This window comes from Lactuca serriola, chromosome 1, assembly GCF_051521515.1.
Source record: "Lactuca serriola cultivar US96UC23 chromosome 1, Lser_US96UC23_V15, whole genome shotgun sequence".
Classification (NCBI taxonomy): domain Eukaryota; kingdom Viridiplantae; phylum Streptophyta; class Magnoliopsida; order Asterales; family Asteraceae; genus Lactuca; species Lactuca serriola.
Window position 1 is genome coordinate 206858475 of NC_136408.1, and position 17829 is coordinate 206876303.

General features: G+C 47.4%; 49 non-coding genes and 5 pseudogenes across 49 annotated transcripts; all 54 read left to right on the top strand.

Moving 5' to 3' along the window:
• Positions 1 to 32: 32 nt before the first annotated feature.
• Positions 33 to 151, top strand: LOC145080281 (5S ribosomal RNA; annotated as a pseudogene).
• Positions 152 to 268: 117 nt separating this feature from the next.
• LOC145073835 (5S ribosomal RNA) lies at positions 269 to 387 on the top strand. The gene has a single exon (XR_013691559.1). It is a non-coding gene; the product is annotated as a 5S ribosomal RNA (ribosomal RNA).
• A 231-nt stretch (positions 388 to 618) lies between these two features.
• LOC145085000 (5S ribosomal RNA) lies at positions 619 to 737 on the top strand. Its single transcript, XR_013699418.1, has one exon. It is a non-coding gene; the product is annotated as a 5S ribosomal RNA (ribosomal RNA).
• A 232-nt stretch (positions 738 to 969) lies between these two features.
• On the top strand, positions 970 to 1088 carry LOC145080096 (5S ribosomal RNA; annotated as a pseudogene).
• A 233-nt stretch (positions 1089 to 1321) lies between these two features.
• Positions 1322 to 1440, top strand: LOC145085062 (5S ribosomal RNA). The gene has a single exon (XR_013699477.1). It is a non-coding gene; the product is annotated as a 5S ribosomal RNA (ribosomal RNA).
• A 233-nt stretch (positions 1441 to 1673) lies between these two features.
• LOC145078993 (5S ribosomal RNA) lies at positions 1674 to 1792 on the top strand. The gene has a single exon (XR_013694522.1). It is a non-coding gene; the product is annotated as a 5S ribosomal RNA (ribosomal RNA).
• A 117-nt stretch (positions 1793 to 1909) lies between these two features.
• Positions 1910 to 2028, top strand: LOC145073842 (5S ribosomal RNA). Its single transcript, XR_013691563.1, has one exon. It is a non-coding gene; the product is annotated as a 5S ribosomal RNA (ribosomal RNA).
• A 231-nt stretch (positions 2029 to 2259) lies between these two features.
• On the top strand, positions 2260 to 2378 carry LOC145085285 (5S ribosomal RNA). Its single transcript, XR_013699691.1, has one exon. It is a non-coding gene; the product is annotated as a 5S ribosomal RNA (ribosomal RNA).
• Positions 2379 to 2610: 232 nt separating this feature from the next.
• Positions 2611 to 2728, top strand: LOC145080432 (5S ribosomal RNA; annotated as a pseudogene).
• Positions 2729 to 2961: 233 nt separating this feature from the next.
• On the top strand, positions 2962 to 3080 carry LOC145085064 (5S ribosomal RNA). Its single transcript, XR_013699479.1, has one exon. It is a non-coding gene; the product is annotated as a 5S ribosomal RNA (ribosomal RNA).
• A 232-nt stretch (positions 3081 to 3312) lies between these two features.
• LOC145079182 (5S ribosomal RNA) lies at positions 3313 to 3431 on the top strand. Its single transcript, XR_013694702.1, has one exon. It is a non-coding gene; the product is annotated as a 5S ribosomal RNA (ribosomal RNA).
• Positions 3432 to 3549: 118 nt separating this feature from the next.
• On the top strand, positions 3550 to 3668 carry LOC145078340 (5S ribosomal RNA). Its single transcript, XR_013693919.1, has one exon. It is a non-coding gene; the product is annotated as a 5S ribosomal RNA (ribosomal RNA).
• A 232-nt stretch (positions 3669 to 3900) lies between these two features.
• On the top strand, positions 3901 to 4019 carry LOC145076436 (5S ribosomal RNA). Its single transcript, XR_013692675.1, has one exon. It is a non-coding gene; the product is annotated as a 5S ribosomal RNA (ribosomal RNA).
• Positions 4020 to 4256: 237 nt separating this feature from the next.
• LOC145074702 (5S ribosomal RNA) lies at positions 4257 to 4375 on the top strand. The gene has a single exon (XR_013692032.1). It is a non-coding gene; the product is annotated as a 5S ribosomal RNA (ribosomal RNA).
• A 228-nt stretch (positions 4376 to 4603) lies between these two features.
• On the top strand, positions 4604 to 4722 carry LOC145078395 (5S ribosomal RNA). Its single transcript, XR_013693967.1, has one exon. It is a non-coding gene; the product is annotated as a 5S ribosomal RNA (ribosomal RNA).
• Positions 4723 to 4952: 230 nt separating this feature from the next.
• LOC145080066 (5S ribosomal RNA) lies at positions 4953 to 5071 on the top strand (annotated as a pseudogene).
• Positions 5072 to 5189: 118 nt separating this feature from the next.
• LOC145073858 (5S ribosomal RNA) lies at positions 5190 to 5308 on the top strand. Its single transcript, XR_013691570.1, has one exon. It is a non-coding gene; the product is annotated as a 5S ribosomal RNA (ribosomal RNA).
• Positions 5309 to 5539: 231 nt separating this feature from the next.
• LOC145073609 (5S ribosomal RNA) lies at positions 5540 to 5658 on the top strand. The gene has a single exon (XR_013691457.1). It is a non-coding gene; the product is annotated as a 5S ribosomal RNA (ribosomal RNA).
• A 232-nt stretch (positions 5659 to 5890) lies between these two features.
• LOC145080166 (5S ribosomal RNA) lies at positions 5891 to 6009 on the top strand (annotated as a pseudogene).
• Positions 6010 to 6242: 233 nt separating this feature from the next.
• LOC145085500 (5S ribosomal RNA) lies at positions 6243 to 6361 on the top strand. Its single transcript, XR_013699898.1, has one exon. It is a non-coding gene; the product is annotated as a 5S ribosomal RNA (ribosomal RNA).
• A 231-nt stretch (positions 6362 to 6592) lies between these two features.
• Positions 6593 to 6711, top strand: LOC145078994 (5S ribosomal RNA). Its single transcript, XR_013694523.1, has one exon. It is a non-coding gene; the product is annotated as a 5S ribosomal RNA (ribosomal RNA).
• Positions 6712 to 6829: 118 nt separating this feature from the next.
• On the top strand, positions 6830 to 6948 carry LOC145076348 (5S ribosomal RNA). Its single transcript, XR_013692656.1, has one exon. It is a non-coding gene; the product is annotated as a 5S ribosomal RNA (ribosomal RNA).
• Positions 6949 to 7179: 231 nt separating this feature from the next.
• On the top strand, positions 7180 to 7298 carry LOC145077171 (5S ribosomal RNA). Its single transcript, XR_013693000.1, has one exon. It is a non-coding gene; the product is annotated as a 5S ribosomal RNA (ribosomal RNA).
• Positions 7299 to 7512: 214 nt separating this feature from the next.
• Positions 7513 to 7631, top strand: LOC145085111 (5S ribosomal RNA). The gene has a single exon (XR_013699525.1). It is a non-coding gene; the product is annotated as a 5S ribosomal RNA (ribosomal RNA).
• Positions 7632 to 7845: 214 nt separating this feature from the next.
• On the top strand, positions 7846 to 7964 carry LOC145074081 (5S ribosomal RNA). Its single transcript, XR_013691691.1, has one exon. It is a non-coding gene; the product is annotated as a 5S ribosomal RNA (ribosomal RNA).
• A 214-nt stretch (positions 7965 to 8178) lies between these two features.
• LOC145084707 (5S ribosomal RNA) lies at positions 8179 to 8297 on the top strand. Its single transcript, XR_013699139.1, has one exon. It is a non-coding gene; the product is annotated as a 5S ribosomal RNA (ribosomal RNA).
• Positions 8298 to 8510: 213 nt separating this feature from the next.
• On the top strand, positions 8511 to 8629 carry LOC145084748 (5S ribosomal RNA). Its single transcript, XR_013699179.1, has one exon. It is a non-coding gene; the product is annotated as a 5S ribosomal RNA (ribosomal RNA).
• Positions 8630 to 8843: 214 nt separating this feature from the next.
• On the top strand, positions 8844 to 8962 carry LOC145083004 (5S ribosomal RNA). The gene has a single exon (XR_013697498.1). It is a non-coding gene; the product is annotated as a 5S ribosomal RNA (ribosomal RNA).
• Positions 8963 to 9176: 214 nt separating this feature from the next.
• Positions 9177 to 9295, top strand: LOC145080952 (5S ribosomal RNA). The gene has a single exon (XR_013695522.1). It is a non-coding gene; the product is annotated as a 5S ribosomal RNA (ribosomal RNA).
• A 214-nt stretch (positions 9296 to 9509) lies between these two features.
• On the top strand, positions 9510 to 9628 carry LOC145083362 (5S ribosomal RNA). Its single transcript, XR_013697835.1, has one exon. It is a non-coding gene; the product is annotated as a 5S ribosomal RNA (ribosomal RNA).
• A 219-nt stretch (positions 9629 to 9847) lies between these two features.
• On the top strand, positions 9848 to 9966 carry LOC145085140 (5S ribosomal RNA). Its single transcript, XR_013699552.1, has one exon. It is a non-coding gene; the product is annotated as a 5S ribosomal RNA (ribosomal RNA).
• Positions 9967 to 10185: 219 nt separating this feature from the next.
• Positions 10186 to 10304, top strand: LOC145085595 (5S ribosomal RNA). Its single transcript, XR_013699989.1, has one exon. It is a non-coding gene; the product is annotated as a 5S ribosomal RNA (ribosomal RNA).
• Positions 10305 to 10518: 214 nt separating this feature from the next.
• Positions 10519 to 10637, top strand: LOC145083906 (5S ribosomal RNA). Its single transcript, XR_013698369.1, has one exon. It is a non-coding gene; the product is annotated as a 5S ribosomal RNA (ribosomal RNA).
• Positions 10638 to 10852: 215 nt separating this feature from the next.
• Positions 10853 to 10971, top strand: LOC145080953 (5S ribosomal RNA). Its single transcript, XR_013695523.1, has one exon. It is a non-coding gene; the product is annotated as a 5S ribosomal RNA (ribosomal RNA).
• Positions 10972 to 11184: 213 nt separating this feature from the next.
• Positions 11185 to 11303, top strand: LOC145084712 (5S ribosomal RNA). The gene has a single exon (XR_013699144.1). It is a non-coding gene; the product is annotated as a 5S ribosomal RNA (ribosomal RNA).
• A 218-nt stretch (positions 11304 to 11521) lies between these two features.
• On the top strand, positions 11522 to 11640 carry LOC145084680 (5S ribosomal RNA). The gene has a single exon (XR_013699115.1). It is a non-coding gene; the product is annotated as a 5S ribosomal RNA (ribosomal RNA).
• A 218-nt stretch (positions 11641 to 11858) lies between these two features.
• Positions 11859 to 11977, top strand: LOC145084648 (5S ribosomal RNA). Its single transcript, XR_013699085.1, has one exon. It is a non-coding gene; the product is annotated as a 5S ribosomal RNA (ribosomal RNA).
• A 214-nt stretch (positions 11978 to 12191) lies between these two features.
• Positions 12192 to 12310, top strand: LOC145085047 (5S ribosomal RNA). Its single transcript, XR_013699463.1, has one exon. It is a non-coding gene; the product is annotated as a 5S ribosomal RNA (ribosomal RNA).
• Positions 12311 to 12526: 216 nt separating this feature from the next.
• LOC145084749 (5S ribosomal RNA) lies at positions 12527 to 12645 on the top strand. The gene has a single exon (XR_013699180.1). It is a non-coding gene; the product is annotated as a 5S ribosomal RNA (ribosomal RNA).
• Positions 12646 to 12860: 215 nt separating this feature from the next.
• Positions 12861 to 12979, top strand: LOC145084876 (5S ribosomal RNA). Its single transcript, XR_013699301.1, has one exon. It is a non-coding gene; the product is annotated as a 5S ribosomal RNA (ribosomal RNA).
• A 214-nt stretch (positions 12980 to 13193) lies between these two features.
• Positions 13194 to 13312, top strand: LOC145080954 (5S ribosomal RNA). The gene has a single exon (XR_013695524.1). It is a non-coding gene; the product is annotated as a 5S ribosomal RNA (ribosomal RNA).
• Positions 13313 to 13526: 214 nt separating this feature from the next.
• On the top strand, positions 13527 to 13645 carry LOC145084475 (5S ribosomal RNA). Its single transcript, XR_013698916.1, has one exon. It is a non-coding gene; the product is annotated as a 5S ribosomal RNA (ribosomal RNA).
• A 218-nt stretch (positions 13646 to 13863) lies between these two features.
• On the top strand, positions 13864 to 13982 carry LOC145084846 (5S ribosomal RNA). The gene has a single exon (XR_013699273.1). It is a non-coding gene; the product is annotated as a 5S ribosomal RNA (ribosomal RNA).
• A 217-nt stretch (positions 13983 to 14199) lies between these two features.
• LOC145084649 (5S ribosomal RNA) lies at positions 14200 to 14318 on the top strand. The gene has a single exon (XR_013699086.1). It is a non-coding gene; the product is annotated as a 5S ribosomal RNA (ribosomal RNA).
• A 214-nt stretch (positions 14319 to 14532) lies between these two features.
• LOC145085048 (5S ribosomal RNA) lies at positions 14533 to 14651 on the top strand. Its single transcript, XR_013699464.1, has one exon. It is a non-coding gene; the product is annotated as a 5S ribosomal RNA (ribosomal RNA).
• Positions 14652 to 14864: 213 nt separating this feature from the next.
• On the top strand, positions 14865 to 14983 carry LOC145084750 (5S ribosomal RNA). Its single transcript, XR_013699181.1, has one exon. It is a non-coding gene; the product is annotated as a 5S ribosomal RNA (ribosomal RNA).
• A 214-nt stretch (positions 14984 to 15197) lies between these two features.
• LOC145085386 (5S ribosomal RNA) lies at positions 15198 to 15316 on the top strand. Its single transcript, XR_013699786.1, has one exon. It is a non-coding gene; the product is annotated as a 5S ribosomal RNA (ribosomal RNA).
• Positions 15317 to 15530: 214 nt separating this feature from the next.
• LOC145080955 (5S ribosomal RNA) lies at positions 15531 to 15649 on the top strand. The gene has a single exon (XR_013695525.1). It is a non-coding gene; the product is annotated as a 5S ribosomal RNA (ribosomal RNA).
• Positions 15650 to 15863: 214 nt separating this feature from the next.
• LOC145084751 (5S ribosomal RNA) lies at positions 15864 to 15982 on the top strand. The gene has a single exon (XR_013699182.1). It is a non-coding gene; the product is annotated as a 5S ribosomal RNA (ribosomal RNA).
• Positions 15983 to 16196: 214 nt separating this feature from the next.
• On the top strand, positions 16197 to 16315 carry LOC145085387 (5S ribosomal RNA). Its single transcript, XR_013699787.1, has one exon. It is a non-coding gene; the product is annotated as a 5S ribosomal RNA (ribosomal RNA).
• A 214-nt stretch (positions 16316 to 16529) lies between these two features.
• On the top strand, positions 16530 to 16648 carry LOC145080957 (5S ribosomal RNA). Its single transcript, XR_013695527.1, has one exon. It is a non-coding gene; the product is annotated as a 5S ribosomal RNA (ribosomal RNA).
• Positions 16649 to 16862: 214 nt separating this feature from the next.
• On the top strand, positions 16863 to 16981 carry LOC145083364 (5S ribosomal RNA). The gene has a single exon (XR_013697837.1). It is a non-coding gene; the product is annotated as a 5S ribosomal RNA (ribosomal RNA).
• A 217-nt stretch (positions 16982 to 17198) lies between these two features.
• LOC145083178 (5S ribosomal RNA) lies at positions 17199 to 17317 on the top strand. Its single transcript, XR_013697662.1, has one exon. It is a non-coding gene; the product is annotated as a 5S ribosomal RNA (ribosomal RNA).
• Positions 17318 to 17537: 220 nt separating this feature from the next.
• LOC145084651 (5S ribosomal RNA) lies at positions 17538 to 17656 on the top strand. The gene has a single exon (XR_013699087.1). It is a non-coding gene; the product is annotated as a 5S ribosomal RNA (ribosomal RNA).
• Positions 17657 to 17829: the final 173 nt, after the last annotated feature.

A 17829-nucleotide genomic window follows, 5' to 3' on the forward strand; every position in this document is an offset into this window, starting at 1 on the left:
CACATAAAAGAAATAAACATGGATAGTATTTTGTGTGCTATTATACTAGCACTAATGCACCGAATCCCATCAGAACTTAACAGTTTAGCGTGCTTGGGCGAGAGGAGTACAAGGATGGGTGACCCCCTGGGAAGTGCTCGTGTTGCACCCTCTTTTTCGTTGTCCGTTTGCATTTTTTTAACATTTTACGTGCGGTTTTTTGGTTTTTTTTCCTTTCTTTCTGGCTATTTCTATGCTCGGGTGCCTTCCGGTTCATGGTTATTATTTTGGGTGTGATCATAACAGCACTAATGCACCGGATCCCATCAGAACTCCGCAGTTAAGCGTGCTTGGGCGAGAGTAGTACTTGGATTGGTGACCCCCTGGGAAGTCCTCGTGTTGCACCCTCTTTTTCGTTCTCCGTTTGCATTTTTTTTTACATTTTACATGTTGTTTTTTGGTTTTTTTCCTTTCTTTCTGGCTATTTCTATGCTCGTGTGCCTTCCGGTTTATGATTGATGTTTTTCGTATTTTTCGAACGGAGCCGATCGGTCACGTGGATCCCACGCCCCGCGTACCAAAACAAAGGAGGTTCTGCGTCTGGTAACACATAAAAGCAATAAACATGGATAGTATTTCGGGTGCGATAATACCAGCACTAATGCACCGGATCCCATCAGAACTCCGCAGTTAAGCGTGCTTAGGCGAGAGTAGTACTAGGATGGGTGACCCCCTGGGAAGTCCTCGTGTTGCACCCCCTTTTTCGTTGTCCGTTTGCGTTTTTTTTTCCGTTTTACGTGCGGCTTTTAAGTTTTTTTTCCGTTCTTTCTTGCTATTTCTATGCTCGGGTTCCCTCCGGTTCATGGTTCATGGTTTTCGTATTTTTGGAACGGAACCGATCGGTCACTTGGGTCCCACGCCCCGCGTACCAAAACAAAGTAGGATCTGCGTCTTGTAACACATAAAAGCAATAAAGATGGATAGTATTTCGTGTGCTATCATACCATCACTAATGCACTGAATCCCATCAGAACTTCGCAGTTAAGCGTGCTTGGGCGAGAGTAGTACAAGGATGGATGACCCCATGGGAAGTGCTCGTGTTGAACCCTCTTTTTCGTTGTCCGTTTGCATTTTTTTTTAACATTTTACGTGCGGTTTTTTGGTTTTTTTTCCTTTCTTTCTGGCTATTTCTATGCTCGGGTGCCTTCCGGTTTATGGTTGATGGTTTTCGTATTTTTGGAACGGAGCCGATCGGTCACGTGGATCCCACGCCCCGCGTACAAAAACAAAGGAGATTCTGCATCTTGTAACACATAAAAGCAATAAACATGGATATTATTTTGGGTGTGATCATAACAGCACTAATGCACCGGATCCCATCAGAACTCCGCAGTTAAGCGTGCTTGGGCGAGAGTAGTACTAGGATGGGTGACCCCCTGGGAAGTCCTCGTGTTGCACCCCCTTTTTCGTTGTCCGTTTGCGTTTTTTTTTCCATTTTACGTGCGGTTTTTAGGTTTTTTTTTTCTTTCTTTCTTGCTTTTTCTATGCTCGGGTTCCCTCCGGTTCATGGTTCATGGTTTTCGTATTTTTGGAACGGAGCCGATCGGTCACTTGGGTCCCACGCCCCGCGTACCAAAACAAAGTAGCCTCTGCGTCTTGTAACACATAAAAGAAATAAACATGGATAGTATTTCGTGTGCTATCATACCAGCACTAATGCACCGAATCCCATCAGAACTTCACAGTCAAGCGTGCTTGGGCGAGATGAGTACAAGGATGGGTGACCCCCTGGGAAGTGCTCGTGTTGCACCCTCTTTTTCGTTGTCCGTTTGCATTTTTTTAACATTTTACGTGCGGTTTTTTGGTTTTTTTTCCTTTCTTTCTGGCTATTTCTATGCTCGGGTGCCTTCCGGTTCATGGTTATTATTTTGGGTGTGATCATAACAGCACTAATGCACCGGATCCCATCAGAACTCCGCAGTTAAGCGTGCTTGGGCGAGAGTAGTACTTGGATTGGTGACCCCCTGGGAAGTCCTCGTGTTGCACCCTCTTTTTCGTTCTCCGTTTGCATTTTTTTTTACATTTTACATGTTGTTTTTTGGTTTTTTTCCTTTCTTTCTGGCTATTTCTATGCTCGTGTGCCTTCCGGTTCATGGTTGATGGTTTTCGTATTTTTCGAACGGAGCCGATCGGTCACGTGGATCCCACGCCCCGCGTACCAAAACAAAGGAGGTTCTGCGTCTGGTAACACATAAAAGCAATAAACATGGATAGTATTTCGTGTGCGATAATACCAGCACTAATGCACCGGATCCCATCAGAACTCCGCAGTTAAGCGTGCTTAGGCGAGAGTAGTACTAGGATGGGTGACCCCCTGGGAAGTCCTCGTGTTGCACCCCCTTTTTCGTTGTCCGTTTGCGTTTTTTTTTTCGTTTTACGTGCGGCTTTTAAGTTTTTTTTCCTTTCTTTCTTGCTATTTCTATGCTCGGGTTCCCTCCGGTTCATGGTTCATGGTTTTCGTATTTTTGGAACGGAACCGATCGGTCACTTGGGTCCCACGCCCCGCGTACCAAAACAAAGTAGGATCTGCGTCTTGTAACACATAAAAGCAATAAAGATGGATAGTATTTCGTGTGCTATCATACCATCACTAATGCACCGAATCCCATCAGAACTTCGCAGTTAAGCGTGCTTGGCGAGAGTAGTACAAGGATGGATGACCCCCTGGGAAGTGCTCGTGTTGAACCCTCTTTTTCGTTGTCCGTTTGCATTTTTTTTTAACATTTTACGTGCGGTTTTTTGGTTTTTTTTCCTTTCTTTCTGGCTATTTCTATGCTCGGGTGCCTTCCGGTTTATGGTTGATGGTTTTCGTATTTTTGGAACGGAGCCGATCGGTCACGTGGATCCCACGCCCCGCGTACAAAAACAAAGGAGATTCTGCATCTTGTAACACATAAAAGCAATAAACATGGATATTATTTTGGGTGTGATCATAACAGCACTAATGCACCGGATCCCATCAGAACTCCGCAGTTAAGCGTGCTTGGGCGAGAGTAGTACTAGGATGGGTGACCCCCTGGGAAGTCCTCGTGTTGCACCCCCTTTTTCGTTGTCCGTTTGCGTTTTTTTTTCCATTTTACGTGCGGTTTTTAGGTTTTTTTTCCTTTCTTTCTTGCTATTTCTATGCTCGGGTTCCCTCCGGTTCATGGTTCATGGTTTTCGTATTTTTGGAACGGAGCCGATCGGTTACTTGGGTCCCACGCCCCGCGTACCAAAACAAAGTAGGCTTTGCGTCTTGTAACACATAAAAGAAATAAACATGGATAGTATTTCGTGTGCTATCATACCAGCACTAATGCACCGAATCCCATCAGAACTTCACAGTCAAGCGTGCTTGGGCGAGATGAGTACAAGGATGGGCGACCCCCTGGGAAGTGCTCGTGTTGCACCCTCTTTTTCGTTGTCCGTTTGCATTTTTTTTAACATTTTACGTGCGGTTTTTTGGTTTTTTTTCCTTTCTTTCTGGCTATTTCTATGCTCGGGTGCCTTCTGGTTCATGGTTATTATTTTGGGTGTGATCATAACAGCACTAATGCACCGGATCCCATCAAAACTCCGCAGTTAAGCGTGCTTGGGCGAGAGTAGTACTTGGATTGGTGACCCCCTGGGAAGTCCTCGTGTTGCACCCTCTTTTTCGTTCTCCGTTTGCATTTTTTTTTACATTTTACATGTTGTTTTTTGGTTTTTTTTCCTTTCTTTCTGGCTATTTCTATGCTCGTGTGCCTTCCGGTTTATGGTTGATGGTTTTCGTATTTTTGGAACGGAGCCGATCGGTCACGTGGATCCCACGCCCCGCGTACAAAGACAAAGGAGATTATGCGTCTTGTAACACATAAAAGCAATAAACATTGATATTATTTTGGGTGTGATCGTAACAGCACTAATGCACCGGATCCCATCAGAACTCCGCAGTTAAGCGTGCTTGGGCGAGAGTAGTACTTGGATTGGTGACCCCCTGGGAAGTCCTCGTGTTGCACCCTCCTTTTTCGTTGTCCGTTTGCGTTGTTTTTTTTTACATTTTACGTGCGATTTTTTGGTTTTTTTTTCCATTCTTTCTTGCTATTTCTATGCTCGGGTGACTTCCGGTTCATGGTTGATGGTTTTCGTATTTTTGGAACGGAGCCGATCAGTCACGTAGGTCCCACGCCCCGCGTACCAAAACAAAGGAGGTTCTGCGTCTGGTAACACATAAAAGCAATAAACATGGATAGTATTTCAGGTGCGATCATACCAGCACTAATGCACCGGATCCCATCAGAACTCCGCAGTTAAGCGTGCTTGGGCGAGAGTAGTACAAGGATGGGTGACACCCTGGGAAGTGCTCGTGTTGCACCCTCTTTTTCGTTGTGCTTTTGCATTTTTTTTTTTACATTTTACGTGCTGTTTTTTTTTTCCTTTCTTTCTGGCTATTTCTATGCTCGGGTGCCTTCCGGTTTATGGTTGATGGTTTTCGTATTTTTGGAACGGAGCCGATCGGTCACGTGGATCCCACGCCCCGCGTACAAAAACAAAGGAGATTCTGCATCTTGTAACACATAAAAGCAATAAACATGGATATTATTTTGGGTGTGATCATAACAGCACTAATGCACCGGATCCCATCAGAACTCCGCAGTTAAGCGTGCTTGGGCGAGAGTATTACTAGGATGGGTGACCCCCAGGTAAGTCCTCGTGTTGCACCCCCTTTTTCGTTGTCCGTTTGCGTTTTTTTCCATTTTACGTGCGGTTTTTAGGTTTTTTTTCCTTTCTTTCTTGCTATTTCTATGCTCGGGTTCCCTCCGGTTCATGGTTCATTGTTTTCATATTTTTGGAACGGAGTCGATCGGTCACTTGGGTCCCACGCCCCGCGTACCAAAACAAAGTAGGCTCTGCGTCTTGTAACACATAAAAGAAATAAACATGGATAGTATTTTGTGTGCTATTATACTAGCACTAATGCACCGAATCCCATCAGAACTTAACAGTTAAGCGTGCTTGGGCGAGAGGAGTACAAGGATGGGTGACCCCCAGGGAAGTGCTCGTGTTGCACCCTCTTTTTCGTTATCCGTTTGCATTTTTTTAACATTTTACGTGCGGTTTTTTGGTTTTTTTTTCCTTTCTTTCTGGCTATTTCTATGCTCGGGTGCCTTCCGGTTCATGGTTATTATTTTGGGTGTGATCATAACAGCACTAATGCACCGGATCCCATCAGAACTCCGCAGTTAAGCGTGCTTGGGCGAGAGTAGTACTTGGATTGGTGACCCCCTGGGAAGTCCTCGTGTTGCACCCTCTTTTTCGTTCTCCGTTTGCATTTTTTTTTACATTTTACATGTTGTTTTTTGGGTTTTTTCCTTTCTTTCTGGCTATTTCTATGCTCGTGTGCCTTCCGGTTTATGGTTGATGGTTTTCGTATTTTTCGAACGGAGCCGATCGGTCACGTGGATCCCACGCCCCGCGTACCAAAACAAAGGAGGTTCTGCGTCTGGTAACACATAAAAGCAATAAACATGGATAGTATTTCGGGTGCGATAATACCAGCACTAATGCACCGTATCCCATCAGAACTCCGCAGTTAAGCGTGCTTAGGCGAGAGTAGTACTAAGATGGGTGACCCCCTGGGAAGTCCTCGTGTTGCACCCCCTTTTTCGTTGTCCGTTTGCGTTTTTTTTTCCGTTTTACGTGCGGCTTTTAAGTTTTTTTTCCTTTCTTTCTTGCTATTTCTATGCTCGGGTTCCCTCCGGTTCATGGTTCATGGTTTTCGTATATTTGGAACGGAACGGATCGGTCACTTGGGTCCCACGCCCCGCGTTCCAAAACAAAGTAGGATCTGCGTCTTGTAACACATAAAAGCAATAAAGATGGATAGTATTTCGTGTGCTATCATACCATCACTAATGCACCGAATCCCATCAGAACTTCGCAGTTAAGCGTGCTTGGGCGAGAGTAGTACAAGGATGGATGACCCCCTGGGAGGTGCTCGTGTTGAACCTTCTTTTTCGTTGTCCGTTTGCATTTTTTTTTAACATTTTACGTGCGGTTTTTTGGTTTTTTTTCCTTTCTTTCTGGCTATTTCTATGCTCGGGTGCCTTCCGGTTTATGGTTGATGGTTTTCGTATTTTTGGAACGGAGCCGATCGGTCACGTGGATCCCACTCCCCGCGTACAAAAACAAAGGAGATTCTGCATCTTGTAACACATAAAAGCAATAAACATGGATATTATTTTGGGTGTGATCATAACAGCACTAATGCACCGGATCCCATCAGAACTCCGCAGTTAAGCGTGCTTGGGCGAGAGTAGTACTAGGATGGGTGACCCCCTGGAAAGTCCTCGTGTTGCACCCCCTTTTTCGTTGTCCGTTTGCGTTTTTTTTCCATTTTACGTGCGGTTTTTAGGTTTTTTTTCCTTTCTTTCTTGCTATTTCTATGCTCGGGTTCCCTCCGGTTCATGGTTCATGGTTTTCGTATTTTTGGAACGGAGCCGATCGGTCACTTGGGTCCCACGCCCCGCGTACCAAAACAAAGTAGGCTTTGCGTCTTGTAACACATAAAAGAAATAAACATGGATAGTATTTCGTGTGCTATCATACCAGCACTAATGCACCGAATCCCATCAGAACTTCACAGTCAAGCGTGCTTGGGCGAGATGAGTACAAGGATGGGTGACCCCCTGGGAAGTGCTCGTGTTGCACCCTCTTTTTCGTTGTCCGTTTGCATTTTTTTTAACATTTTACGTGCGGTTTTTTGGTTTTTTTTCCTTTCTTTCTGGCTATTTCTATGCTCGGGTGCCTTCCGGTTCATGGTTATTATTTTGGGTGTGATCATAACAGCACTAATGCAGCGGATCCCATCAGAACACCGCAGTTAAGCGTGCTTGGGCGAGAGTAGTACTAGGATGGGTGACCCCCTGGGAAGTCCTCGTGTTGCACCCCCTTTTTCGTTGTCCGTTTGCGTTTTTTTTTCCATTTTACGTGCGGTTTTTAGGTTTTTTTCCTTTCTTTCTTGCTATTTCTATGCTCGGGTTCCCTCCGGTTCATGGTTCATGGTCTTCGTATTTTTGGAACGGAGCCGACCGGTCACTTGGGTCCCACGCCCCGTGTACCAAAACAAAGTAGGCTCTGCGTCTTGTAACACATAAAAGCAATAAACATGGATAGTATTTCGTGTGCTATCATACCAACACTAATGCACCGGATCCCATCAGAACTCCGCAGTTAAGCGTGCGTGGGTGAGAGTAGTACTAGGATGGGTGACCCCTTGGGAAGTCCTCGTGTTGCATCCCCCTTTTTCGTTGTCCGTTTGCGTTTGTTTCTAGATTTTACGTGCTTTTTTTCCTTTCTTTCTTGCTATTTCTATGCTCGGGTGCCCTCCGGTTCATGGCTGATGGTTTTCGTATTTTTGGAAAGGAGCCGATCGGTCACGTGGGTCCCACGCGCCGCGTACCAAAACAAAGGCGTCTTCTAACACATAAAAACAATAAACATGGATAGTATTTCTGGTGCGATCATACCAGCACTAATACACTGGATCCCATCAGAACTCCGCAGTTAAGCGTGCTTGGGCGAGAGTAGTACTTGGATGGGTGACCCCCTGGGAAGTCCTCGTGTTGCATCCTCCTTTTTCGTTGTCCGTTTGCGTTTGTTTCTAGATTTTACGTGCTTTTTTTCCTTTCTTTCTTACTATTTCTATGCTCGGGTGCCCTCCGGTTCATTGTTGATGGTTTTCGTATTTTTGGAACGGAGTCGATCGGTCACGTGGGTCCCACGCCCCGCGTACCAAAACAAAGGCGTCTTCTAACACATAAAAACAATAAACATGGATAGTATTTCTGGTGAGATCATACCAGCAGTAATACACCGGATCCCATCAGAACTCCGCAGTTAAGCGTGCTTGGGCGAGAGTAGTACTTGGATGGGTGACCCCCTGGGAAGTCCTCGTGTTGCATCCCCCTTTTTCGTTGTCCGTTTGCGTTTGTTTCTAGATTTTACGTGCTTTTTTTCCTTTCTTTCTTGCTATTTCTATGCTCGGGTGCCCTCCGGTTCATTGTTGATGGTTTTCGTATTTTTGGAACGGAGCCGATCGGTCACGTGGGTCCCACGCCCCGCGTACCAAAACAAAGGAGTCTTCTAACACATAAAAACAATAAACATGGATAGTATTTCGGGTGCGATCATACCAGCACTAATGCATCGGATCCCATTAGAACTCCGCAGTTAAGCGTGCTTGGGCGAGAGTAGTACTAGGATGGGTGACCCCTTGGGAAGTCCTCGTGTTGCACCCCCCTTTTTCGTTGTCCGTTTGCGTTTGTTTCTAGATTTTACGTGCTTTTTTTCCTTTCTTTCTTGCTATTTCTATGCTCGGGTGCCCTCCGGTTCATGGCTGATGGTTTTCGTATTTTTGGAACGGAGCCGAACGGTCACGTGGGTCCCACGCCCCGCGTACAAAAACAAAGGCGTCTTCTAACACATAAAACAATAAACATGGATAGTATTTCGGGTGCGATCATACCAGCACTAATGCACCGGATCCCATCAGAACTCCGCAGTTAAGCGTGCTTGGGCGAGAGTAGCACTAGGATGGGTGACCTCCTGGGAAGTCCTCGTGTTGCACCCCCCTTTTTCGTTGTCCGTTTACGTTTGTTTCTAGATTTTACGTGCTTTTTTTCCTTTCTTTCTTCCTATTTCTATGCTCGGGTGCCCTCCGGTTCATTGCTGATGGTTTTCGTATTTTTGGAACGGAGCCGATCGGTCACGTGGGTCCCACGCCCCGCATACCAAAACAAAGGCGTCTTCTAACACATAAAAACAATAAACATGGATAGTATTTCGGGTGCGATCATACCAGCACTAATGCACCGGATCCCATCAGAACTCCGCAGTTAAGCGTGCTTGGGCGAGAGTAGTACTTGGATGGGTGACCCCCTGGGAAGTCCTCGTGTTGCACCCCCCTTTTTCGTTGTCCGTTTGCGTTTGTTTCTAGATTTTACGTGCTTTTTTTCCTTTCTTTCTTGCTATTTCTATGCTCGGGTGCCCTCCGGTTCATTGCTGATGGTTTTCGTATTTTTGGAACGGAGCCGATCGGTCACGTGGGTCCCACGCCCCGCGTACCAAAACAAAGGCGTCTTCTAACACTTAAAAACAATAAACATGGATAGTATTTCGGGTGCGATCATACCAGCACTAATGCACCGGATCCCATCAGAACTCCGCAGTTAAGCGTGCTTGGGCGAGAGTAGTACTAGGATGGGTGACCCCCTGGGAAGTCCTCGTGTTGCACCCCCCTTTTTCGTTGTCCGTTTGCGTTTGTTTCTAGATTTTACGTGCTTTTTTTCCTTTCTTTCTTGCTATTTCTATGCTCGGGTGCCCTCCGGTTCATGGCTGACGGTTTTCGTATTTTTGGAACGGAGTCGATCCGTCACGTGGGTCCCACGCCCCGCGTACCAAAACAAAGGCGTCTTCTAACACATAAAAACAATAAACATGGATGGTATTTCGGGTGCGATCATACCAGCACTAATGCACCGGATCCCATCAGAACTCCGCAGTTAAGCGTGCTTGGGCGAGAGTAGTACTAGGATGGGTGACCCCCTGCGAAGTCCTCGTGTTGCACCCCCCCCCCCTTTTTCGTTGTCCGTTTGCGTTTGTTTCTAGATTTTACGTGCTTTTTTTCCTTTCTTTCTTGCTATTTCTACGCTCGGGTGCCCTCCGGTTCATGGCTGACGGTTTTCGTATTTTTGGAACGGAGCCGATCCGTCACGTGGGTCCCACGCCCCGCGTACCAAAACAAAGGCGTCTTCTAACACATAAAAACAATAAACATGGATGGTATTTCGGGTGCGATAATACCAGCACTAATGCACCGGATCCCATCAGAACTCCGCAGTTAAGCGTGCTTGTGCGAGAGTAGTACTAGGATGGGTGACCCCCTGGGAAGTCCTCGTGTTGCACCCCCCCCCCCTTTTTCGTTGTCAGTTTGCGTTTGTTTCTAGATTTTACGTGCTTTTTTTCCTTTCTTTCTTGCTATTTCTATGCTCGGGTGCCCTCCGGTTTATGGCTGACGGTTTTCGTATTTTTGGAACGGAGCCGATCGGTCACGTGGGTCCCACGCCCCGCGTACCAAAACAAAGGCGTCTTCTAACACATAAAAACAATAAACATGGATAGTATTTCGGGTGCGATCATACCAGCACTAATGCACCGGATCCCATCAGAACTCCGCAGTTAAGCGTGCTTGGGCGAGAGTAGCACTAGGATGGGTGAACTCCTGGGAAGTCCTCGTGTTGCACCCCCCTTTTTCGTTGTCCGTTTGCGTTTGTTTCTAGATTTTACGTGCTTTTTTTTCTTTCTTTCTTTTTCTTTCTATGCTCGGGTGCCCTCCGGTTCATTGCTGATGGTTTTCGTATTTTTGGAACGGAGCCGTTCGATCACGTGGGTCCCACGCCCCGCATACCAAAACAAAGGCGTCTTCTAACACATAAAAACAATAAACATGGATAGTATTTGGAGTGCGATCATACCAGCACTAATGCACCGGATCCCATCAGAACTCCGCAGTTAAGCGTGCTTGGGCGAGAGTAGTACTTGGATGGGTGACCCCCTGGGAAGTCCTCGTGTTGCACCCCCCCTTTTTCGTTGTCCGTTTGCGTTTGTTTCTAGATTTTACGTGCTTTTTTTCCTTTCTTTCTTGCTATTTCTATGCTCGGGTGCCCTCCGGTTCATTGCTGATGGTTTTCGTATTTTTGGAACGGAGCCGATCGGTCACGTGGGTCCCACGCCCCGCGTACCAAAACAAAGGCGTCTTCTAACACATAAAAACAATAAACATGGATAGTATTTCGGGTGCGATCATACCAGCACTAATGCACCGGATCCCATCAGAACTCCGCAGTTAAGCGTGCTTGGGCGAGAGTAGTACTAGGATGGGTGACCCCCTGGGAAGTCCTCGTGTTGCACCCCCCTTTTTCGTTGTCCGTTTGCGTTTGTTTCTAGATTTTACGTGCTTTTTTTCTTTCTTTCTTGCTATTTCTATGCTCGGGTGCCCTCCGGTTCATGGCTGACGGTTTTCGTATTTTTGGAACGGAGTCGATCCGTCACGTGGGTCCCACGCCCCGCGTACCAAAACAAAGGCGTCTTCTAACACATAAAAACAATAAACATGGATGGTATTTCAGGTGCGATCATACCAGCACTAATGCACCGGATCCCATCAGAACTCCGCAGTTAAGCGTGCTTGGGCGAGAGTAGTACTAGGATGGGTGACCCCCTGCGAAGTCCTCGTGTTGCACCCCCCCCCCTTTTTCGTTGTCCGTTTGCGTTTGTTTCTAGATTTTACGTGCTTTTTTTCCTTTCTTTCTTGCTATTTCTACGCTCGGGTGCCCTCCGGTTCATGGCTGACGGTTTTCGTATTTTTGGAACGGAGCCGATCCGTCACGTGGGTCCCACGCCCCGCGTACCAAAACAAAGGCGTCTTCTAACACATAAAAACAATAAACATGGATGGTATTTCGGGTGCGATAATACCAGCACTAATGCACCGGATCCCATCAGAACTCCGCAGTTAAGCGTGTTTGGGCGAGAGTAGTACTAGGATGGGTGACCCCCTGGGAAGTCCTCGTGTTGCACCCCCCCCCCTTTTTCGTTGTCCGTTTGCGTTTGTTTCTAGATTTTACGTGCTTTTTTTCCTTTCTTTCTTGCTATTTCTATGCTCGGGTGCCCTCCGGTTCATGGCTGACGGTTTTCGTATTTTTGGAACGGAGCCGATCGGTCACGTGGGTCCCACGCCCCGCGTACCAAAACAAAGGCGTCTTCTAACACATAAAAACAATAAACATGGACAGTATTTCTGGTGCGATCATACCAGCACTAATACACCGGATCCCATCAGAACTCCGCAGTTAAGCGTGCTTGGGCGAGAGTAGTACTTGGATGGGTGACCCCCTGGGAAGTCCTCGTGTTGCATCCCCCTTTTTCGTTGTCCGTTTGCGTTTGTTTCTAGATTTTACGTGCTTTTTTTCCATTCTTTCTTGCTATTTCTATGCTCGGGTGCCCTCCGGTTCATTGTTGATGGTTTTCGTATTTTTGGAACGGAGCCGATCGGTCACGTGGGTCCCACGCCCCGCGTACCAAAACAAAGGGGTCTTCTAACACATAAAAACAATAAACATGGATAGTATTTCGGGTGCGATCATACCAGCACTAATGCATCGGATCCCATCAGAACTCCGCAGTTAAGCGTGCTTGGGCGAGAGTAGTACTAGGATGGGTGACCCCTTTGGAAGTCCTCGTGTTGCACCCCCCCCTTTTTCGTTGTCCGTTTGCGTTTGTTTCTAGATTTTACGTGCTTTTTTTCCTTTCTTTCTTGCTATTTCTATGCTCGGGTGCCCTCCGGTTCATGGCTGATGGTTTTCGTATTTTTGGAACGGAGCCGATCGGTCACGTGGGTCCCACGCCCCGCGTACCAAAACAAAGGCGTCTTCTAACACATAAAAACAATAAACATGGATAGTATTTCGGGTGCGATCATACCAGCACTAATGCACCGGATCCCATCAGAACTCCGCAGTTAAGCGTGCTTGGGCGAGAGTAGCACTAGGATGGGTGACCTCCTGGGAAGTCCTCGTGTTGCACCCCCCCTTTTTCGTTGTCCGTTTGCGTTTGTTTCTAGATTTTACGTGCTTTTTTTCCTTTCTTTCTTCCTATTTCTATGCTCGGGTGCCCTCCGGTTCATTGCTGATGGTTTTCGTATTTTTGGAACGGAGCCGTTCGGTCACGTGGGTCCCACGCCCCGCATACCAAAACAAAGGCGTCTTCTAACACATAAAAACAATAAACATGGATAGTATTTGGAGTGCGATCATACTAGCACTAATGCACCGGATCCCATCAGAACTCCGCAGTTAAGCGTGCTTGGGCGAGAGTAGTACTTGGATGGGTGACCCCCTGGGAAGTCCTCGTGTTGCACCCCCCTTTTTCGTTGTCCGTTTGCGTTTGTTTCTAGATTTTACGTGCTTTTTTTCCTTTCTTTCTTGCTATTTCTATGCTCGGGTGCCCACCGGTTCATTGCTGATGGTTTTCGTATTTTTGGAACGGAGCCGATCGGTCACGTGGGTCCCACGCCCCGCGTACCAAAACAAAGGCGTCTTCTAACACATAAAAACAATAAACATGGATAGTATTTCGGGTGCGATCATACCAGCACTAATGCACCGGATCCCATCAGAACTCCGCAGTTAAGCGTGCTTGGGCGAGAGTAGTACTAGGATGGGTGACCCCCTGGGAAGTCCTCGTGTTGCACCCCCCTTTTTCGTTGTCCGTTTGCGTTTGTTTCTAGATTTTACGTGCTTTTTTTCCTTTCTTTCTTGCTATTTCTATGCTCGGGTGCCCTCCGGTTCATGGCTGACGGTTTTCGTATTTTTGGAACGGAGTCGATCCGTCACGTGGGTCCCACGCCCCGCGTACCAAAACAAAGGCGTCTTCTAACACATAAAAACAATAAACATGGATGGTATTTCGGGTGCGATCATACCAGCACTAATGCACCGGATCCCATCAGAACTCCGCAGTTAAGTGTGCTTGGGCGAGAGTAGTACTAGGATGGGTGACCCCCTGCGAAGTCCTCGTGTTGCACCCCCCCCCCTTTTTCGTTGTCCGTTTGCGTTTGTTTCTAGATTTTACGTGCTTTTTTTCCTTTCTTTCTTGCTATTTCTACGCTCGGGTGCCCTCCGGTTCATGGCTGACGGTTTTCGTATTTTTGGAACGGAGCCGATCCGTCACGTGGGTCCCACGCCCCGCGTACCAAAACAAAGGCGTCTTCTAACACATAAAAACAATAAACATGGATGGTATTTCGGGTGCGATAATACCAGCACTAATGCACCGGATCCCATCAGAACTCCGCAGTTAAGCGTGCTTGGGCGAGAGTAGTACTAGGATGGGTGACCCCCTGGGAAGTCCTCGTCTTGCACCCCCCCCCTTTTTCGTTGTCCGTTTGCGTTTGTTTCTAGATTTTACGTGCTTTTTTTCCTTTCTTTCTTGCTATTTCTATGCTCGGGTGCCCTTCGGTTCATGGCTGACGGTTTTCGTATTTTTGGAACGGAGCCGATCGGTCACGTGGGTCCCACGCCCCGCGTACCAAAACAAAGGCGTCTTCTAACACATAAAAACAATAAACATGGATAGTATTTCTGGTGCGATCATACCAGCACTAATACACCGGATCCCATCAGAACTCCGCAGTTAAGCGTGCTTGGGCGAGAGTAGTACTTGGATGGGTGACCCCCTGGGAAGTCCTCGTGTTGCATCCCCCTTTTTCGTTGTCCGTTTGCGTTTGTTTCTAGATTTTACGTGCTTTTTTTCCTTTCTTTTTTGCTATTTCTATGCTCGGGTGCCCTCCGGTTCATTGTTGATGGTTTTCGTATTTTTGGAACGGAGCCGATCGGTCACGTGGGTCCCACGCCCCGCGTACCAAAACAAAGGAGTCTTCTAACACATAAAAACAATAAACATGGATAGTATTTCGGGTGCGATCATACCAGCACTAATGCATCGGATCCCATCAGAACTCCGCAGTTAAGCGTGCTTGGGCGAGAGTAGTACTAGGATGGGTGACCCCTTTGGAAGTCCTCGTGTTGCACCCCCTTTTTCGTTGTCCGTTTGCGTTTGTTTCTAGATTTTACGTGCTTTTTTTCCTTTCTTTCTTGCTATTTCTATGCTCGGGTGCCCTCCGGTTCATGGCTGATGGTTTTCGTATTTTTGGAACGGAGCCGATCGGTCACGTGGGTCCCACGCCCCGCGTACCAAAACAAAGGCGTCTTCTAACACATAAAAACAATAAACATGGATAGTATTTCGGGTGCGATCATACCAGCACTAATGCACCGGATCCCATCAGAACTCCGCAGTTAAGCGTGCTTGGGCGAGAGTAGCACTAGGATGGGTGACCTCCTGGGAAGTCCTCGTGTTGCACCCCCCTTTTTCGTTGTCCGTTTGCGTTTGTTTCTACATTTTACGTGCTTTTTTTCCTTTCTTTCTTCCTATTTCTATGCTCGGGTGCCCTCCGGTTCATCGCTGATGGTTTTCGTATTTTTGGAACGGAGCCGTTCGGTCACGTGGGTCCCACGCCCCGCATACCAAAACAAAGGCGTCTTCTAACACATAAAAACAATAAACATGGATAGTATTTGGAGTGCGATCATACCAGCACTAATGCACCGGATCCCATCAGAACTCCGCAGTTAAGCGTGCTTCGGCGAGAGTAGTACTTGGATGGGTGACCCCCTGGGAAGTCCTCGTGTTGCACCCCCCTTTTTCGTTGTCCGTTTGCGTTTGTTTCTAGATTTTACGTGCTTTTTTTCCTTTCTTTCTTGCTATTTCTATGCTCGGGTGCCCTCCGGTTCATTGCTGATGGTTTTCGTATTTTTGGAACTGAGCCGATCGGTCACGTGGGTCCCACGCCCCGCGTACCAAAACAAAGGCGTCTTCTAACACATAAAAACAATAAACATGGATAGTATTTCGGGTGCGATCATACCAGCACTAATGCACCGGATCCCATCAGAACTCCGCAGTTAAGCGTGCTTGGGCGAGAGTAGTACTAGGATGGGTGACCCCCTGGGAAGTCCTCGTGTTGCACCCCCCTTTTTCGTTGTCCGTTTGCGTTTGTTTCTAGATTTTACGTGCTTTTTTTCCTTTCTTTCTTGCTATTTCTATGCTCGGGTGCCCTCCGGTTCATGGCTGATGGTTTTCGTATTTTTGGAACGGAGCCGATCGGTCACGTGGGTCCCACGCCCCGCGTACCAAAACAAAGGCGTCTTCTAACACATAAAAACAATAAACATGGATAGTATTTCGGGTGCGATCATACCAGCACTAATGCACCGGATCCCATCAGAACTCCGCAGTTAAGCGTGCTTGGGCGAGAGTAGCACTAGGATGGGTGACCTCCTGGGAAGTCCTCGTGTTGCACCCCCCTTTTTCGTTGTCCGTTTGCGTTTGTTTCTACATTTTACGTGCTTTTTTTCCTTTCTTTCTTCCTATTTCTATGCTCGGGTGCCCTCCGGTTCATCGCTGATGGTTTTCGTATTTTTGGAACGGAGCCGTTCGGTCACGTGGGTCCCACGCCCCGCATACCAAAACAAAGGCGTCTTCTAACACATAAAAACAATAAACATGGATAGTATTTGGAGTGCGATCATACCAGCACTAATGCACCGGATCCCATCAGAACTCCGCAGTTAAGCGTGCTTCGGCGAGAGTAGTACTTGGATGGGTGACCCCCTGGGAAGTCCTCGTGTTGCACCCCCCTTTTTCGTTGTCCGTTTGCGTTTGTTTCTAGATTTTACGTGCTTTTTTTCCTTTCTTTCTTGCTATTTCTATGCTCGGGTGCCCTCCGGTTCATTGCTGATGGTTTTCGTATTTTTGGAACTGAGCCGATCGGTCACGTGGGTCCCACGCCCCGCGTACCAAAACAAAGGCGTCTTCTAACACATAAAAACAATAAACATGGATAGTATTTCGGGTGCGATCATACCAGCACTAATGCACCGGATCCCATCAGAACTCCGCAGTTAAGCGTGCTTGGGCGAGAGTAGTACTAGGATGGGTGACCCCCTGGGAAGTCCTCGTGTTGCACCCCCCTTTTTCGTTGTCCGTTTGCGTTTGTTTCTAGATTTTACGTGCTTTTTTTCCTTTCTTTCTTGCTATTTCTATGCTCGGGTGCCCTCCGGTTCATGGCTGACGGTTTTCGTATTTTTGGAACGGAGTCGATCCGTCACGTGGGTCCCACGCCCCGCGTACCAAAACAAAGGCGTCTTCTAACACATAAAAACAATAAACATGGATGGTATTTCGGGTGCGATCATACCAGCACTAATGCACCGGATCCCATCAGAACTCCGCAGTTAAGCGTGCTTGGGCGAGAGTAGTACTAGGATGGGTGACCCCCTGCGAAGTCCTCGTGTTGCACCCCCCCCCTTTTTCGTTGTCCGTTTGCGTTTGTTTCTAGATTTTACGTGCTTTTTTTCCTTTCTTTCTTGCTATTTCTACGCTCGGGTGCCCTCCGGTTCATGGCTGACGGTTTTCGTATTTTTGGAACGGAGCCGATCCGTCACGTGGGTCCCACGCCCCGCGTACCAAAACAAAGGCGTCTTCTAACACATAAAAACAATAAACATTGATGGTATTTCGGGTGCGATAATACCAGCACTAATGCACCGGATCCCATCAGAACTCCGCAGTTAAGCGTGCTTGGGCGAGGGTAGTACTAGGATGGGTGACCCCCTGGGAAGTCCTCGTGTTGCACCCCCCCCCCCCTTTTTCGTTGTCCGTTTGCGTTTGTTTCTAGATTTTACGTGCTTTTTTTCCTTTCTTTCTTGCTATTTCTATGCTCTGGTGCCCTCCGGTTCATGGCTGACGGTTTTCGTATTTTTGGAACGGAGCCGATCGGTCACGTGGGTCCCACGCCCCGCGTACCAAAATAAAGGCGTCTTCTAACACATAAAAACAATAAACATGGATAGTATTTCTGGTGCGATCATACCAGCACTAATACACCGGATCCCATCAGAACTCCGCAGTTAAGCGTGCTTGGGCGAGAGTAGTACTTGGATGGGTGACCCCCTGGGAAGTCCTCGTGTTGCATCCCCCTTTTTCGTTGTCCGTTTGCGTTTGTTTCTAGATTTTACGTGCTTTTTTTCCTTTCTTTCTTGCTATTTCTATGCTCGGGTGCCCTCCGGTTCATTGTTGATGGTTTTCGTATTTTTGGAACGGAGCCGATCGGTCACGTGGGTCCCACGCCCCGCGTACCAAAACAAAGGA